The 19130-nt window shown below is 37.0% G+C and overlaps 1 long non-coding RNA gene across 1 annotated transcript in view; it reads left to right on the plus strand.

The window, feature by feature from the left end:
* The first annotated feature begins 382 nt into the window (after positions 1 to 382).
* The window catches only part of LOC136358381 (uncharacterized), a 59877-nt gene continuing 41129 nt past the window's right edge, over positions 383 to 19130 (plus strand). Inside the window, exons 1-3 of the long non-coding RNA XR_010743073.1 lie at positions 383 to 475; positions 3300 to 3471; positions 6174 to 6325. This is a non-coding gene — a long non-coding RNA (uncharacterized lncRNA). The remainder of the gene's footprint in view (positions 476 to 3299; positions 3472 to 6173; positions 6326 to 19130) is intronic.

A 19130-nucleotide genomic window follows, 5' to 3' on the forward strand; every position in this document is an offset into this window, starting at 1 on the left:
GCTTTTAGCAATTCTAACTTCATTTTCTGTGCCTCAGGTCCCAACTGTTCAGTTAAAAGAGCTTAACATCCATCTCACAACAACTGCATTGTGGAGAGGAAGTAATTAATGCTTCTAAAGTGTTCAAATGCAGTGCATCTCAAAGGAAAAATCTAGAAGGAAACAAAAAATTTTGTGATCTGGGCCAAACCTTTGTATATATGTTTAATACAAAAAGAATAAAAAAATCTGAATCACAATCTGAACAAGAAGGTTGAAAACAAATACTGAATAACAAGTGCTGTGCTGAATGAGGCTGAGATCCCATGGAGAAACTGCAAAAAGATAATGTAATTAAGCAGTAGAAGAGAAGACCAAAGGAGACTGTCCTGAAGGTTTTTACATCTGCGACAGACTAATGCAAAGCCCTGTTCTTCATGTTGGGATTAGAGGACAGGAAAAACACACAAAAATGCAGAAAGGAAGAGTAAGACAGGTATAGAAAACTTCCAGGTGTGGAAAATTTTCTAATGCAAACATGAGGAATATAAAGATTTCAGTTCTCTGTTCTTCTTTGCCAGTTCCTTTCCAGTTTCCATTTTACTTTTTTCTCTCTTCTTATGCTAAAATTTTGATTTTTGTCTTGTCTGAGCTGAGCTTCTCACCATATCTGTATACATCCTCCTCGCAGTGAAATCTACAAAGTTCCCATGGCTTAGTCATTTCAATCCCTTGGCTGTACTTCTTTTCTTTTGTCTGTGGTAGAATTCTTTGTGTATTAACCATCAAGATTTTCTTTGAGGAACTCAGTCCCTTTAACAGGTTTCCTCCTTGGAAGAGGAGATTAAATCTTGAATTTTTTTTAATATGTTGAAATCTGTCTTCCTAAATACTGTTTTTTTAAAATTTGTCCATTCTCCTTTCTTCTAAACATGTCATTTCACTCTTGGCTTTTTTCCCCTCAGATGCCCTTCCCCTTGGTATTGCAATAACTTCTTCCATGCTGATTAGAAACTCCTGATGGTTTTTTGTGCTATTTATTTTCAGACATTTGTCTAAAGAATAATCAAAATGTACATTTTCAAAAGAAATTATCTGCAGGTTTGGCTCTGTGTGAAAACCTCCACTGTTACAACATCAGTGGTCTTTTCCCCTTTGAAGCACATTTTTCAACAGGTCAACTAGGTTTGTTGGTGACCCAGAGAGGCAACATATCCTCCTTGACATTTTCCTTGATGACAAGGTAATATCTACATTATATTAAGTAGTCCTGTGACATGAATTAACCCACAAAGTCTCTTATTTTAGTTAAATGATCATTTGATCAGGCTTGAGTCCATATTTGATTATCTTTCAATTTTTGGTGCAAATATTTGTTTTCTTTCTTAGCAGGTATATTTTGGAATACTTTCATGTTATCAAGAATGACCTTTATATTACAAGGAAAGAAAAAAATATTAATATTTCTACAATTTCTTCCAAGTAAAAGAGAATAAGAATTAAGAAAAAACAGGGAAAAATTGAGAGAATAAAAATGTGGCTGTCTGTGGGTAAAAAGTACAATGGGAGTAAGAAAATAGGGCAACAATTCAATCTTGACAATGACAAGAGCATACAAGAAATCACAGAAATGTATGTAATCTTCACCCAAATTATTATAAGGAAAACAGACTAAAACAGTGGCTCCATAATCTTTCATTTGAGCTTATGGTTTGAGGAAGTGCTCTGATATCTACCATATGGAAATGAGCCTGAACAAAATGTTCCGTTCCCCAGAGGGAAGTATCAAACACAAACACGGAAAGGTGGAAATAAATAGACAAGAGCACTTCTGATAAAGGCAGGGGATTATAATACCAGAGGCATATAAAACAGGCTGAGAAATGATTTTGTTGCCAGGAACCTAATCTCATTCCAGAATTGTTGTTTTAAGGAAGAGATTATGTCAGACAAGGAGGGTAACTACTGAACCTCACTCAATGGCAGCGAGGTTATCTGGAGAAACGTGTTCTATACTGTACTGAACCTGAGAAAAGATGCAAACAAATTGGATAGCATCCAGAAAAAATCATTAATACCTATGAGAAATTTTTGAAACCGAAGCAAAATGAAAAAAAAAGGTTGAAAGAACTGCAGCTGTTATTTTGAAAGTCTGAATGACAAAGGAGGGACTGGAGAATATTTTGGCATTCTAATGGGTTTTATAAAGACTATTCCACATAGTGGGGAGAAGAAAAAAGAAAGCTATTTAATTTGAAGGAAAGATGGCTGGAAAGTTTAAATCAAAAATTCTTTCTCATTGTTAAAATTCTGAAAATCTCGAAGAAGCTGCTTTAAGGATCTGATGGCATCAGTGATTTTGAAGAGGAGCTGAAGAAAATGCAAGAGATGGACTAGGAATGCTTCAAAATATCTCACCAGGCTTAGTCACTTTCCAGACCTTCATTTTTATGATTTTTGACTGTGTCTGCTATCTGTAGTTACCATGTCTAAGGTTAAAAAGGGATATGATATCAAATAATTTGCCAAAGGTCCTCATTAAACCTAATATTGCAAGACTGACCATCTTAGCATTGGACAAGCTCTGTAGAGCCCCAATTCACTTTTGAGAAAAACATCTTCAGTCATCTCCAGCAGGATTATTCCTGTTTTTTCATGCCAGGATGAGTAGTTCTGTGAGCAGGGGTTGGAATCAGAATCCTGTTCCCCATATGCCCTCCAGAATCAAAATTCCCCTTTCTTGCTCTCCATATTTTTTCCCAGTTCTTTGCGTTTTGTTGCAAATGAGACATGAAAAATGCCTTTAGTTTTGTGTAAGGTTACTTATATATATATATATATATAATAGAGGCACATACAGCTTCTCTGAAAGGGAGAGGAGCAATGATTATTACCCCTTTAGACTGGCAACTGTCAGGGGGTGTCTCTTCTCTCTGCTTTTGGGAGCTATTCCAATTATGGAGCTGCAGCAAAAGGAGGGGAAGGCACCACTCCTTTTCTTTCATTGTTTGCCTGTTTTAATAGCCATTCTGCAGCAAAATGGAGGATAAAATCACTGGATACTTGCTAGATCAGGCATTTTGGGCTTGGATTCAAGGATATTCACTTTGGGAGAAATTCTGTCCCTGCAAAAGGTAGGCTTCATTTAATAGCCTGTTCAGCCAGAATGACGGAGTTTCTAAGCAGCAAAAGAAGTGGGCATCTGTGTGCAAGATTCTAGTCAGAAAATTTGACAGGCTTATGGCATTTCAGGCATACAAATGCTATTTTGGATGACAACCTTACTGATTTACTTTTCTTTTATTTTCTGTATTTTGTAGCAAAGACAGCATCTCCTGCCATGTTATGTGAAATGCCTGCTTACAGCTACAAGCCAAGGGTTGTTTGGATTTTTTTCACATTTCAGTAGTAGCACACATACCCACATTTCCAGAATACAGTGCTTACGTCACCCTATGTCAAGTTGCATAAATACTCTGCAGAGAAGGGAAGGTGACATACACGAGCAGTCTTTTATTACTGAAGTATGAAATACTCATTCTATAGCCTTTAAAAATCTATCTTAGGGGTCCAGAAAGGATTCCCAGCTTTGCTTAAATTTTCAAGGTCAGTGAGCTTTTCATAAGCATCACTTGCAGGTGTGTAATAAAATATTATTTTAATCCTAGAATGATTCAAGCAATTATTTTGTCTCGCTACTACAAAATCCTTGGGTTTGATTGTTGTGAAAATTACTGTTTGAAAGAAAATTCATTAATGGCATAAAAAAGTTTTCTTTTTCAAACTGAACAAGAGAATTCAATCCTAGATAAAAGATAGGCAAAATGAGATTTCTATGATCATTTGTCTTAATCTCTGAGAGCAGGTTTTAGATCCCTGAATGTTTAAAAAATGGATACCAACTATACTTTCTAAATAAAATGAATGGGAATCTAAGTTTATATTAGTAGGAAGCAGCAGAAATTTTCTGTATTTAAAGAACAGCTTTCATTTTCAAATCAAAAGAGTAACTATGGCAGAAGAAAGGGAAAATGCAAACATCATGGAAAAGTAAGGCAATATTATAAAACAGATTACTTTTTTGACTGTTTGGGTAGTGTATAAAGATTTAAATATTGCAGGTAAACATCTACTGACAGACAAAACTCTGCAAAACTCTGAGACCCTGACTTATTAGCATGACACTGAGATCCGGCATTCAGAATATCTGGTTTTGGAAATACAGCTACAGACAGAAACCTCTGCGGTTTCTAGCTGTGAAATAGTCCTAAAATAAATTCTTACAGGATTAGAAGGACTTCTCTGACATAGCACTTTTTTCAAATTAATACAATGACTGTTGTTTCAGTTAGAGTATTACCTTATTTGCTTTGCTTCACTCCCAGAAATTTGTTTCTCTCTGAAGAAAACCTGGGCAGTGTGTTACATCAGTTACGACTTGGCTTGTACCATGGTCTGGTGTATGGGATTTGTTTATCTCCATGTTTTTCAATACTTAACCTCATGAATCAAGAATCATTATGTGCCCAATTAGCTTTCGTTTATATGCTCTGTGTGTTTTAACTGTGCAGCGTTGTTTCTTGAGAAAAATTGCCTTTCTAGAAAACTGGGATCATTTAATCCAGCACAGGCCACCTTGAGATTATTACCTTATCACGGGTCAAAAGAGAACAGATGTTGCTACTGAATATAGGGTCGGGAGGGAGAGATTTGGTTATGCAAGGCAGTAATACCTTAGCTCCTTTAAAATTGTGCCACATTCTTGAATGCTATTCAGGGACCTCTACAAGATAGAAAGATTCTAAATTAGCTTGGCCTACCACCTTTATTAATTGGAACTACTTTTTAATGGTTCTCATGAAATTTATAATGTTAGTGCCTCTAGTTTCTTTTGGCCAAGAACCTGTTGAGAAATCAGACTGCAGAAAAGTGCCCTGTATATAAAGCAATTTATTTTTGCATCTTTTTCTTTGTGAAATGTGTTTCTATGATGATAACACTTAAAAAAAGTCTTTTAAGAATCTGTAAATACAACTGGATTTTTCAATTTCTGCTCTTTCAATGCAGTATTTTGAAATAGTCATTACCTGACCATTATCCAGATTTTAGTGAGATGGTCATTACTTGAAATATAAATGTAACTTTAACTTTGTACATTTGTTTTTAAAGCTGCAGTTCATTATATTGTCTGAAATTCTGACATAATAGAGAACTTATAAGTGCAGGACTGAAAGTCACTTCTGCTGAAAAATCTTTCATTTGAGCATTTTTACATCCTAATATGTACAAAGTTCTGAAAAAAATAGGGTTATGCAATGTCTGGAGGCCATCAGAATCAGGCTATTTCAAGTGGATTTTAAAGGTGTGGAGCCTTCCTTATATAGGGGCTGGATCCTCCTCCTTTACTTTCAGTCTTTAAAGTTCCTTCTGATTTCCCCTACTATCTCCAAGTGAATAAAGGCAGCCTTAGAGAATAGACAGTCTCCTTGAGGAAGTCTACAGTTGCCAATTCGAGTGCCTAACAGTCTATGAAAATGCTCTACCTCTAGGCTTCTCCACCATCAATATTTTTTCTTTTGGTTACTTGTAATTAAAAAAGTAGCTCTATGTATAGTGATATTTCAAGATAATTTCCAAGTAGTTGCAAGACTAAATATCTTTCCTTTGAACAGAATGGTGTAAATGTAAAGACTGTCAGTACAGAAGTGGGTAGCCTGAAGAGCCTAAGAACAGACTCATTCCAGTCTTAGGTAAACCAAAATTTGATTTCTTATCTGTAACAAGACATCCAGTTGCAAAAAAAAAAATAAATAAACAAAACTACTTGCAAGACACCTTCAGACTTTCTTTTTCCCTTCTGTGAAACTTAGATGTGAAGTTTAAGATTATATGTAACAAAACTCTCAGCTAAAAATATGATAACCATTTTAATGCAACAAAAGCTAAGCCCATAAGATGGTGTAATAATTTGTCATCCTGAGAGAATGTGTGTGAAAACTCAAGGAAATGTGATAATGGATTCTGATGCTGACGTATGAACCTCTTCCAAAATGTTTCTCCTCCCCTCCATGCAAAGAAACCAGTGAGTATTACATGTTCAGGAAACAGATGTGATCCTTGTCATAAACATGCTTTTTAAAATCTGTCTAACTGCTTTCTCTTTTTGTTTTACTCTCTTTGCATGTGCTGGGCAGTGAAAATTGAAGACATGATTCCTGAAGAGGAAGTGTTTTCCCCCACTGTGGACCTCTTTGTGTCCATTGTAATGTCATACAACTGATTTGTACCTAGATTTTGAAAGAAGAAATACACAAGCTTGAGTATGTAAGCAACTTTTCTCAATGAGGTGAGAGTGAACCTCGATGCTCTTTGCTGTTTTTTAAGGAAAAGTCACTAGAGAACTGGTGTTTTTCTTCTTTTATTGTAGCCAAGTAGCAGCTGGGAAACAAGAATATATAGCCACTTCAGAAATAGGCCAATGAGTCCCAAATCCATGGCCAACCAGAACAGTGAAATTTCCCTATGAGAGAAATGTCTTTAAACAAGTGATGAGACAAAATTATAGCTAGACTACAAGTCTAGAACTTGCCATAATGTGTCTTCAGTAAGAACAGTTGTTGCAGTGTGCAATTTAAGCCTTGGCTTAAAGGCTTTCCTTTCCCTTAGCAATGGAAAGCTTACCAGGCTTTCTAGGTAGATCATTTCCTTTACAAAACAAAACAGCAATGAGCCATATGCTCAAAAAGGAAAAGAAAGAAAATAGCACTAAGTACATAAAATTTTTGTGATAAATGCTTAATTGTGAAGATTTTTTCAAAATGTTTTACATTCTAACTGAATGCATAAGAAGACATTTCCTAATTCAAAACAAATAAGCACTCTTTAAGTGTTTACAATTCTTAAAATCCAATTAGTTGTCAAGAGAAATAAAACAACCAAGTATGAAGAAAGGCTAAGTAGGAGGCTTCGTACCACTATCGTCCTACATGGCAATGCTGGCTTACATTTCCTCAACAACTGTTTAGTCCTATAAAGATTTTCACAGTAGAGGAACACATATCATGAGTTACAAGTTTATTTGAAACTTAGTTCAGCTGATGGAACTTATGTTCCCAAAATGACCTTTTTGGTTTTTTTTCCCCCGTTGTTTTGTTTTCAAGGGGAAAAAAAAAAAAGTCTGTAAGATCTCCTTGTCCAGAATTACTATGGTGACAAAACAGATCTCTGAGCATAAAAGCGAATCTGCATCAACCCAGCCGAGCAGGTTACATGTTCAGCACTGAATTTCTATTCTAGGCTGACACCATGGGAATGAGTTAATATATTCACATGGAAGTATAGACTGCTCTAAGTGTAGCAGACAAGCCAAATCATTCATGCTTGGTAGTGGGGGGTCCTTAGCACTGTAGAAGGGAAAAGATATCTTATTGTTAAATTCTGCTGGAATTACAGAAATTTAATAAAATCCATTCATAACTATATCCAGAATTAGAAGATGGCATTGCATACTTTATTTCCTTTTATTTCTCATGTTGAAGTTGAAGACAAAGTGAAAACTATATCCATAGAGTCACATATTTTAACCTGGAATTGGTGTCTATCAGAAATTAAATTTGTTTTAATACATAATTCAGAGCATACCCACCTACTCTCCTGCTAAATGTTGTGGGAATAGCTATTTTCTTATTTTGTTCCGCTTTCAAAGAAAGGTTGTTGAGCCTTTTGTCTTTGGCAGAGTGCATAAGTGGGTTTGGAACCGTGGAGAAATGAGTAGAAAAACCAACTCAGTGCCAGAGAAACTATTTATCTGGGCCCCCACCTTGTGACTTCAGCTTTCCATTCTTGCTCTTTGCTAACAGAATCCTTTATCCTTCTGTCTAGACTTGCTTGAACATCACTTCTTCGTGCCACTGATTTTCATAATTTGGCAAGAGTTGGCTGGCACTGCAATTGCAGAGTGTAGATAATTATGTCCTAGTCCCAGGAGTAGCTTTAAAAAAGTGGAGATATGGAAGTTCCTATGTTTCTTCTCTTTTTTTTCTCCTGAAAACTTTCTAAACTAAGTATGTCCACCCCTAGAGGGAATACTTCTCAAAAAATATAGATAATTCATCAAGTTGAAATAGAATAGCATAATAAAACTAGGGGAAGAATATTCTGTAATAGAATGCAGGAAAAGCAGTGACATGGTGACATTATTCATGTAGACAAGCACTAGTGAGATGGAAGTTTAAAAAGCTGCCTCTTGCTGTAGGCATGTTTTAGTTTGCTGTTCAGTACAGCTTTCCAGTGGTTTTGTTGCTGTTGCTGAAGAACAATAACAAAAATAGTCATTAGGATCATGAGATAAAAAGAATTCTTGTTTTTTGTCCTCTCCAACAGACTCATGTGCCTCACCTGGAACAGAATCAGTCTGACAAGTTGTCTCTGCTGGACTGTATTTTATTTTAGCAGTGGTGGGTTCCTGCAAATGTGTCTGTGCATACGTGTAGGCTGCAGTGACTTCAGGAAAAAAAAAAGGTTTTTATTCCTTCAGGTGTCTAGGTTCTGACTTTTAGTTTGGCACTTGAAATCCTGACTATTGCCCTCTCAGCCCCTTCTTTTCTAGAAGTTAGTTTCGAGTACCTTTATTGGGTTTTCGTCAATGTACAGTCTAATATTTCTCCCAAAGGAGAGATTTTCCATTTTATTTTGCCATTTTCATTCACTCCACGTGACAAATGTGGTAGGAACAAGGGGTGAAGTCTTGTCATCCTGTTTTTTCCCATCCCTTGCTCAATCTCCTACATTTGCACAGCCATCAACGCTTATGACAACCAGACAGCCCACCTCTTGCTCCATTCATCCTTTCATCCATTTCACCATTGTTTATCTTCTGGATAGATGATGGCAGAAGACCTCTGATCTCTCTTATTTCATTTATTCCCCTTCTCATGTCCTCAGAATCATATTTGAGAACAGAATACTAAGAACTGGACAGGCTTATAAGTTTATATTTAAGCCATTTTAGAAACCACTGTGTTTGAATTTTCCTGCATCTGCTACCATTACTATTCTTTAACCTTCTTTTAACTTCTTCATTTTGCTAAGAAAGTTGGAAGTTTTTCTCTTCCAAGTTTGAAGGGCTTTACCCCCTTTTCTGTTCTTTTTTAAAATATATATATTGAGAAGGAGGTAAAAGAGAACCAGAAAACAACACTTTAAATTTTGAGTGCCCTCTCCAACCCTCCAAAGAATCTGAGAACCCAGAGAGACAGCTGTGTTATTTCTGTGGTGATTTGTTTTCCATTTGATCAGGCTAAGATCAGTCAGGTTGAGCAAAAGGTGTTTGAGAAGTAACCCAAAATTTAAACCATGCTTTTATGTGAGCTTTATTTTTTTCGTTGAGGATTTATTTTCTTTATTATTATGAAGGACCAATAGTGCTGTCAGCTATAGAATATTAGATCTTGTGGTGCAATGGACCAAGATTTATAGGATCAGGCAGGGCATGGTAAGGATTTTTCTGGTTACGTTTTATCTTCATAAATTCATAGCATCAGCTTTCTGTGCTTGGCTTGAGCAATGAGGGCTCACAGTTTCTATTGTATTCTTCCTGGCAGAAGAACAGCCTAGCCCTTCAGTATCCTTCTTCTGCTTCCCAACTTACAATTTCAGGTGAAAGACAAGTTCCTGAAAAATTCCATGATCTCTCCTGGTTGTCTTTTTTTACTGAAATTCAACATCACTGATTCTCCAACTTTGGCTTTATTCAGTTACGGAAAATCGAAATTGGTTCCAGGTTCAATGTGATAACATTTCACTGCTTGGAAATAATGCGAGTTTGATCAATACCATGTTAAAGGAATTTGCCCTGGTACAGCAGACTGGCTTCTTCTGGTTTTACTGAAGATTTGAAAACCAGAAAAGTTCAAACATAATATATATATATAGAATTTGGGCCCTGAACTGTGTCAGCAGATTAGTGGCATACTCTGTGTTATGGCATGATGATATTCCTGTAGTGGGTTGGCCCTTGCTGTATGCCTGGACTGGGGAGAGAAAATATACTGGAGGGTTCATGTGCTGGGATAAGGACAGAGAGAGATCACTCACCAAATACTGTCATGGACAAAACAAACTAGAATCAGATATATTAATTGAATGTATTAGTAAAAAAAATCAGAGCCTGATAGTGAGAAGTAAGAACAGATCTAAAAAAGAATCTTCCCCCCTCCCTCCTTCCCAGCTCTAACTCCACCCCCAGTGGTGCAGAGAGACAGGGAATAGGGGTTATAACACCAGTTCATCACAGGCTTTTTCTGCTGCTGCTCAGGGTAGGAGTCCTTCCCGTGCTCCATTGTGGGGTGCCACCCATGGGACATAGTCCTCCATGAACTTCTCCAATGTGAGTCCATCCTACAAAGGACAGTTCTCCACAAATGCTGCTGAGTGGGCTGCTCTTCCATTGGGCGCAGTCCTTCAAGGATAGGCTGCTCCAATGACGGCCCCATATGGAGTCACAAACCCTAGCAGGAGACCTGCTCCAGCATGGACATCCCACAGGTTAACAGCCTTTTTTCAGGCATTCACCTGCTCCAGCATAGGCCTTCTCCATGAGCTGCAGGTGGATCTCTGCATCCCCTGGCCCTCCATAGGCTGCAGGGGCACAGCTGCCTCACCATGGGCTGCCCCACGGGCTGCAGGGGAATCTCAGCTCTGGCACATGGAGCACCTCCTCCCTGTCACAGAACTTATTCCAATCCCAAACTTTTGTTTCTTCTGCATTGTCAAGCAGCCTAGGAGCTGAGTGTTGTCACAGTGAATGCTGTCATTTCTGTCCTATGTGTTAGCTGGGAAAACCTTACCCCAATGTCCATTATATTACACAGGTGTCCATGAGCAGTCATTCCAACATGACCACCAGACTGACCAAACTTCTTGTTACTGGCAGTGCTCCCCTGTGACAAAGCTGTTGTTCTGTTTTATGGAGTGTATCATAAGTCTTCCTTCTCCCTGTCTCCTTACTCTACTTGTACCCAATGTGCTTTGCAGAAATGAACTTACGGGACTTCTAGACGTTTCCACTTCCACAGTCTTTTTTCTGTAAAGGGAGTAGAAAGAGGATAAAATTATGTTTTCTTAATCTGTAACAGTAATCACAAATTTTTCATGATATCGATGTATGGTGATAAAATTCCATGGGGAGATAGGTTGCAAATACTATTCGTCATGTAGCCTCCTTCCTTTTAAATGAAGTAATCACTTCATATGGACTTACAAGGTTAGGGAATAGGCTAATGATGCTGTAAACTAGAAGGCATCCATGCCTGTAAAATATTATTCTTTTTCTCAGACATTTGCAAACATTAACTGGTAACCTCTTGCTATGACCCTTTGAGATGCTTTCAGCTGTGTTTGACAGAGTGAGAAATAGATAAAAAAATATCAAGGGACAAGGAAAGGTCAGAGTGAAATTTGTGAAATCATGTACATCCCTGTTCTATCTTTCTAAGTCAATGACCTTCCCTATGTCCTTCAAAGCAATCCATAGTAGTTTTACTTGTATCTTTAATGTTTCATTCAACATAGTATAAGACCATGAATAATGAGGTTTACACTATACAGGCAGGGTAGCTATTGATTTACACAAGGTATGTCTCATTTATTAATCTGTAAATACTATGCAAATATATGCATGACAAGAAATTAAATCAATGCCTGTCACTTCTCTTTTCAGTCTGCATGCTTTTATGAGTATAAATTTGACATTAATATTAGTTTAGAGGAATGTACTGCTGAGAAGGCAGTGATTTACACTGGTGTGCAAATCGCTCGTATGAGTGGAGAGTTTTTGAAAACAAAAAACCTGCTGTCCCATGAGAGCCAATTTATAGATGATCTTAGATCCATTGTTTATATGCATTGTTGAAGTATAATAAGGGAAAGAAAAAACTCAATTCTTAGGGTCTGGTGAATGGTCTCTATTTGAAAGGTAGAAGTATTATGCATTAGGGTTTAAACATGCTGAACAGCTGAATGCTGAACATTAAGGTTGGGTAGAAAACAGCTTTGGCTGGAACTCGGGGAGAGAAAGAGAATCTGTGATCTATGGAAGAAAAGGCAGGAAACCCAGGAGGACCACAAGGTTGTCATGAGGTTATGCAGGAAGAAAAATAGAAGGGTCAAAGCCCAACTAGAACCTAGTCTGGCCACTGCAGTAAAAAACAATAAATAATGCCATGTTAATAAATAATAAATACATCAGCAACAGAAGGAGCACTAAGGAGTATCTCTGTCTTTGACTGAATGTGGGGGGAAACACAGTGACAAAGGATGAGACAAAGGCTGGGATACTTAATTCCTTCTTTGCCTTAGTCTTTAATAGTAAGAGCTGGATACCAGGCCTCTGAGCTGGAAGACAGGGGTGGGGAGCAGAAGGAAGCCCCCATGATCTAAGTGGAAATGGTCAGTGACCTGCTACACCACGTAAACACACAGAAATCTGCGGGGCTGGATGGGATCCACTGAAAGGCACTGAGGAGGGTGACAGAAGTTCTCAGCCACTTTCCAGCAATCTTGGTTAACTGGGGGGTTCCAAGTGACTGGAGGATAGACAGTGTGACACCCATCCAAAAGGTGGGTTGGAAGAACCATCCAAAGAAACTACAGACCTGCCACCCTGACCTTGGTGCTGGGGAAGGATCATTCTGAGTGTCATGTGGTGTGTACAGGACAACCAGGGGATCAGGGACAGCCAGCATGACTTAATGAAAGACAGGCCCTTCTTTACTCACTTGATCTCCTTCTATGACAAGATGACCTGCTTAGTGAATGAGGGAAAGACTATGGATGTTGCCTAGCCAGACTTTAGTAGAGCCTTTAACAGCATTTCCCAGAGCAATTTCCTGGAGAAAGTCATGGCTGCTCACGACTTGGACAGGTGCACTGTTGGTGATGGGGACAAATCTCTACAAAGAATTCTAGAAAGAAGATGTTTTGGGGGTTCTTCTTTGCTTTTTGCTGGATAGCTTTGTGCATTTCACTGTTCTCAAAATACTTCATAATTTCTTGATATAGAGTGGGACACTGAGAATCAGTTGCCTCTATCTGAGTAATAACTATTTTGGTAGTAATATTTATAGCTTTTACTTAAGCCTTTACTTACATCCTTACTAATGTATTAAGGAACAGATATTTTCTATATCTGAACATGTTTGTGTTTGAGCAAGATCTGATACATATTTTTGTGAGAAAACTAATGTCTTTTTTTAGATACTTATATGTAATGGAATATCTGCTAAAGGAAGGTATTGAGTCGTGATATAAACACCAAGAAAAAATTAAAGATACTTGTTCTTAAGAAATGTATGGTTTTATTTCTGTAAGCTTCTTTTTCTTTCATTTAAAATCAGATTTTCACCATAGCATCTTTAGATATCCTGAAACAAGAAAGATGAAAAATTATTGAACTGGAGATTGTGGTCTGAGCATTTTCTGCATTACTATGAGATGGAAATGGCATAAGAAAAACCCCAAACCCACGTTTTTGAGGACTCCAGAGGTTCAGTTAAGCATTCAGCATGAACATCTGCAGGTTTGAATCTCAGACTTCTCTAATGCAATGACCTCATTTCTCTACAAATTGGTCTCTGTACTCAGCTGGTTGTAGGTTAGTTAAAATCAAACTCTCTCTGCTAAGTCATACTTCAAAAATTCCTTTAGAAGTTTTCACACTGAATACATTTCCACCTGTCAGTTCACATGAACCCATCCTTGTCTTCCAGGGACAAAAAAAAAGTCTGAACTAACCGTTGATGGAGTTTTATGACTCATTGAAGCCCCGAGCTATGTGAAACTGGCTTTAATTTCTAAAAATCAATAATACGTTTAAGCCGTGTGTGTCTCTAATAGTCTTACCCCAGTGAAGAAGCAAATTTACTCAGTATAACAGGTGAAAATAGATTTTTCATTCAATTTTTGGCTGAAGTAGTGTTTCTGAATACAGCTCTGATAACAAAGCTTGGTTGTTGGGTTTAAGTGAAACCGTTGTGTAACACATTGCAGGCAGCTGAGCCTGCTGCAATGGGAGAGAAAGACAAAGCCCTTTTGGCAGGGTTTTCAAAATAAAAATTAAGACTTTCTGGGGGTGAATCACTTCCTGATGGGCTGATAATGCTATAAAATCTGTTTGTTTTAAATATTGTTAGTGATATATGGAGCCCATTGTACGCCACAGTCATTTGATGGTGTGTTATTCACAACACAATTTCCTTCCCACTGCAAGCCTTTCGAGTCAGTCAGAAAAAAGAAATAACAATCCATCCCTGGGTCTGTATTGTTCTGTTTAGACCACTTTGGAAAGCTACAAAATAATACTGGATAATACAGCTTGAATTATAGCTTTTCATAGCTTTTTTTCAGACATTGTGAGCTTCTCATGCAAACTCAGTACAAAAAAATAAAAACATCTATGTTATTGATATTCTACCATTCCCACAATGAAAAATACAGCAAGAAACATATATATCTACAAAAATGTAGACATGTCATATTTCAAAAGTCTGCATTTGCACAGTTCATTTCTCTGTAAAACAGTGCAGCACATTTTTGGTGTACATCCCTTACTGATTTCTGAAAAGAGTGAAAATTAACATCCCTGTGGGCTGTACTCATAGAATGACTTTGCCCTTGGCTATCTCTGCTGTAGTTTTCAGCCCTTGGTTAGACTTCCTTTAAACCATCCCTCTTGTTTTATACCAAAAAGAGTTTCTCAATTTGCTGCATTTGTCAGTATTTACTTTTTAGTCTGCCAATAACTTTAGCACTTTTAATTGATTTATCACTGATTCTTCATTACCAAAGGAATGATAAAAATCACGTGAGCACACTGTATAAGGGAGTTGTGCCTCTCTGTAGGATCACCTCTGGACATTGTGGAGGATCTCAGTCTGTCTGCTATGTGCACTTTTGGTAATTAGAACAAGAATAAGGCTAATAGCAAAATCTTGTGATACAACTTGAAAGCATCATTTTTCTGAGGTATTTTTTAGGATATATTTTAATTCTTCAGGCTAAGTGACATGAAGTAGTTGAGGAAACAGCAAAAAGTGAAGCTAAACGTTGCATTGTTTTTAAAATGATGTTTGACTTTGTCTAGTCTCCAGATGTCACAAAAAGAACAACACTGCTATAGCAAGAGAGAACTAGTGTTTGCTACAGGGAAGATGATAAACAGTTTTGACTTGAGTCCTGTGAATATATGTTTGCATAGAGTCACAGAAATTCAGAATATGCTGGAAAAGTCAGAGTATAAAGTGAGTTTGGAGCAGAGTTAATGTCATTACTCCATTAATCTTGCTTCTGAGCTTGTTTAAAAGAAGCAGACTTGCAAATGACTTTGAGTGCTGCAGGAAGATAATTTTAATTTTATGGGGCACTTTTACTCAGAGGTAGGCGTTTTGTAGCTGAAAGCATATGGTGTTGGAATTCTCCCTGCCTGTCATGAGGACTGGATGATGCCACTATCTCCTGCCTTCAAATGCTATGGCACTTGGTTGAGTTTGTAGAGTTTCTGCCTATTAATAATGCATTTTCTTTGAGAAGAACTCACTATAAGAACCAGATACTGTGAAAATCTTGTTACTGCATCCCAATGAGGTTAATAACTACTCTGCAATAGTCACCAGCCTCTATCAGCCACTAATGCTCAAGACCTTTAACAAAGATTAACTACCTTCTCAGGGGCCTCTGAAAGCACAAAATCAAGAGCTGTATATAATTTTGTGTACACAAAATACCAATGATACCTCCTTTAAGGTTCTAACATTTACCTTGCAACAAACCAGCTAGAAAACAGAGCTCTGTGTCTTCAAAAGCTTCAGACTTCCTGAGGTTCAAAGGCTATGAAGGGTTTCAGCATCAGTTCCCCATTCATTGCAGTAAATAGCAATTTTAATAATGAATATATTTCATGGAGGCTTCAGGTCTGATCATTCAAAGACATTTTTTGCCTGCTGGTTCAGTCGTATTTTATTACAGTAGTTAAAACCAAAAACAAACAAAAAGTTCCTCACAATCATGACTTTGCAATACTATCAGGTCTTTCCTTTTCTACTGAAATAGGAAAATGTGGGTAGCTAGTAGAGGAGGTATTGTAGCTTACTCAGATAAAGCAAATTTATTCTTGCTTATATTCTTTGTGAAGGTTGTATTGGGTAGTTTGTTCTACAGATCTGTGCACTATTTTAGTCTCCTCCCGTCTATGTGACATTTACGTGATATCTAGCAAGTTTCTGCTATTCAGCTCCTTCAAATAAAACTAGAAGAGTGATATGCATTAAGTGCATCTGAATAATTAAAAAAATGCTTTATGGATACATTTAATCCTCCACTTGTCAATTAAGAATTCAAAATGCTGTGATATCTGTAGTGTATCCAATTTCAACTTGTTTTTTAAAGAGGAAAATTTATTTACTTCTTCAATGGGTATTTAATAATGGTAAACTGATTATGGAGTTATTTTCTCTCTTTCACAGTTAGCTAAGTCTTGCTGTTATTACTACCTCTCAAAACAGTAACCAAAATTGCTCTTGCACATCCTGCCATTCATGAGGTGAATTGATTTCAGCTGTACCTTCAAAGTTTTAAAGTCAGGATGCATTTTTTATTATCTCTTCTCCTCTGTGCCAGTAAAGCCTTTAATTTATATATATATATTTAAAAATGCTACAGTGAGACAAATCACTGAGACTATGATTTAACTGGAAACACTCCCTGTATATGTAATATCCTGTTGAAAAAGCAAGACGTATAGCTTTTCCTTGGCTCTGAAGGAACACACATCTGTCTGCTACAATGTCTGGTAGATGGTATATTGTGATTGTCATTAGTTGTTTCTGTTGCTGGTTTCAGAACGACTCATACAATTATCTGGAAATACAAAGAAATACAGTGCTTATACTCAACAGAAAGTTTTTGAACACATGTTAAGGTTCAATAAAAATCTGTGGATTCATAAGTTTCCTTTATGATTTAGAGTCATATACCAAAGAATATCAGTGCCATTTTGTGGGTTTAACCACTATTATTTAAACAGCTCTTGCTTATTTTGTCTTGAAAACAACTCCACATGCAAATAGACTTTACAGAAAATGTTTAAGAAATCTTCTTTCCTCTTTACATGAAGATTCAGTCACAATGAAAAGTCATCTATGTTCTGGGAGAGAATAATTTTCTGTGCATTTTTTTCTCACTTTCATTCTCAATTTTTGTGCCTACTGAAACTGAGGTTGAGTAACAAAGACACCATACACAGCAATCCAGTAATTACTGCTCCTGGTAAAACATACAAGATTAATTTACGACCATTTACCTACATACTTCTGTCTTTAGTGATTTTAATTAATCTTTACTCGAATGAGATCTTTTGTTCTGACGAAATCTCTGTCAGAAGATGTTGCTGTAGTTAAAAGGGGGCATCCCAACACCTTCAAACTGAAGCAGTTTGATCAGTGTTGCATTAGAGCACGCTATAGCAAGACACGAGGTGGTTACAGGGCTGCCAGCCCCTTGGGTGTCTGTTTTATTAAGGAAGGTTGGTAATACTCAGTCAAAAATACTCAGTCAGATGTCAAAAGGTTAAGGGTACCAAATGGAAGGTCATGTCACCAGTAGAATGATACATGGCTGTCACCTTTGCTGTCTCCTGCACGTGGATATGCACCCGGTGGTGCCAAATAAGTACCTCTTTAACAATAATAAATAAGAGATCAGTAAAAATCTTCAGCAATAACTCCTGCATATTTTTCAGTTCAGCTTTCCTAGGAATTCAGGAAACCTTTTGTCTTAGAAAAATTGGTACCAAATCTTCCCACTTCAGCAGTAATTATAATTCTCTGTCAGTTCTCTCTTCCTGTTGCCCACCTTCCCTGCATTTTTACCTGACCAGAACCTACACTACATTAAGAAAAGCTCTGGCATCTTAGATACCACTGTATGGCTAGTGATGGTTAGTGCTCCTAGTTTAATAATTTATTTAGTTGCTTTGCTGGTCATTCTTTTGAGTTTATGGTAAAGTTTTTAGTTACGAAGAAAACAAAGTTTTGGTAAAGAAAAAACTTATAATACAAATACTGTGTTTAATGGGAAAGAAGTAAAACTATTTTGTAATTTTAGTAGCAAAACTAATAGAAAAGGAGAAGTTAGGTAATTACTGTCTCCTATTCAATTTCCACACTGGATAAAGCAGCCATGTTACGGTTCTACCATTGTGGAGAACAGATGACTAAGAAAAATGTATTTTTCCTCTTACACTGATTTCACTGGCACTGCTTACAAAAGACATTTTTAATCAGCATGAGGAAGAGGGAGAGAATCAAGCATGTGCCATGAAAATATTAGGTCATGTTACATCCTGAAGAGAGAGATCCTCCACTCAAGGGAGACTGGATTTTAAATTCCTTCTGTTATTTATTGTGACTTTTTCCAGAGTATGGTGTGTTTGAAAAAAATTGCTTGTTGTTTAAAAAGTCATGGGGAGTCACATACACAACCTGGCATAAGCTACTCCTAATTAAATAAACAGAACCCTGAGTAGGAAGAAAGGAAAATCAAAGAGAAGCAACTTAAAAAAGATGTGAAATGAAATTTTAAGCAGTCAGATACTAGTGCAATTAAAATTACTAACCTGAAATAAACACTCTGCTAAGGGAAATATAGTAATTTAGGAGACCAGATAATTTTTGGTCATATTAACAGCGTCACATGGTCATGAACCATTCCCTTATCTAATATAGTAACACTCTAGCAATATGGAACACATTTGCCTTTTTAATTACTTAGCTGTTAAAAAAAAAATTACACTTTTTTTCCCAGTGGATAGTTAACAAATTGTGGCTTTTGCTTTGCTTCATTAGAATTGGGTAAACGTGACCTTGACATACTTCTTGGAGCTTCATCAAATGCACTTACTGCAGAGGAAGGAGTTAATGACTGTGAATTGCTGTGTGAATTCTCCAGCATTCCCCAGAACCTTGTAACTGGCAGATAATTTTTTTTCACTGTCTCTTCCTATTACTGATGACTTTTAGCCTTCATACTTCAGCTTTTTATAAGGCAACTCCAGTTTGGGAACACTGAAGGGAAAGGTTTTATGGAAATAAGATAAGTAC

This window comes from Sylvia atricapilla, chromosome 3 (genome assembly GCF_009819655.1).
Source record: "Sylvia atricapilla isolate bSylAtr1 chromosome 3, bSylAtr1.pri, whole genome shotgun sequence".
NCBI classification, from domain to species: Eukaryota; Metazoa; Chordata; class Aves; order Passeriformes; family Sylviidae; genus Sylvia; species Sylvia atricapilla.